Here is a 364-nt window from a genome sequence, read left to right as displayed (position 1 = left end):
AGAAAAGTATGTATGTGTATGTGAGATATTACAGCATATAGAAAGAGTCAGTAACACGTGTGCAGTTATACCAGTTCTTTAGTACACTATAGGAAAAGTTCTGTATGTGAAAGTGAGGAGGCTGAGTGTGGCAGAGCTGATCACTAGTTGTGATGTCGTGGCATCGATGCCGGGCCGTGGTCGCTGGCTGATTGTGGCACTGTCATGCTATTAGCTGTCAGAAGTGAAAGTGCTCACTGCTAGTGAAGTATCTGTCTGTCTGCCTGCATGCCTGTTGCTGGCCTGTCGATTCTTTGGCTACTGACAGCTAATACCATGACTGGCCGGAGCGAGCTATCTGTCTGTCTGTCTGTCTGTCTCTCTA

At 47.0% G+C, this 364-nt stretch overlaps 1 protein-coding gene across 3 annotated transcripts in view; it reads right to left on the bottom strand.

Annotated features, from left to right (window-relative positions):
- The window catches only part of LOC106874151 (uncharacterized), a 48,196-nt gene that overhangs the window by 1,913 nt on the left and 45,919 nt on the right, over positions 1-364 (bottom strand). The gene's annotated exons all lie outside the window — the stretch shown is intronic.

This window comes from Octopus bimaculoides, chromosome 22, assembly GCF_001194135.2.
Source record: "Octopus bimaculoides isolate UCB-OBI-ISO-001 chromosome 22, ASM119413v2, whole genome shotgun sequence".
NCBI classification, from domain to species: domain Eukaryota; kingdom Metazoa; phylum Mollusca; class Cephalopoda; order Octopoda; family Octopodidae; genus Octopus; species Octopus bimaculoides.
This window is presented reverse-complemented; position numbering and strand designations above follow the sequence as displayed.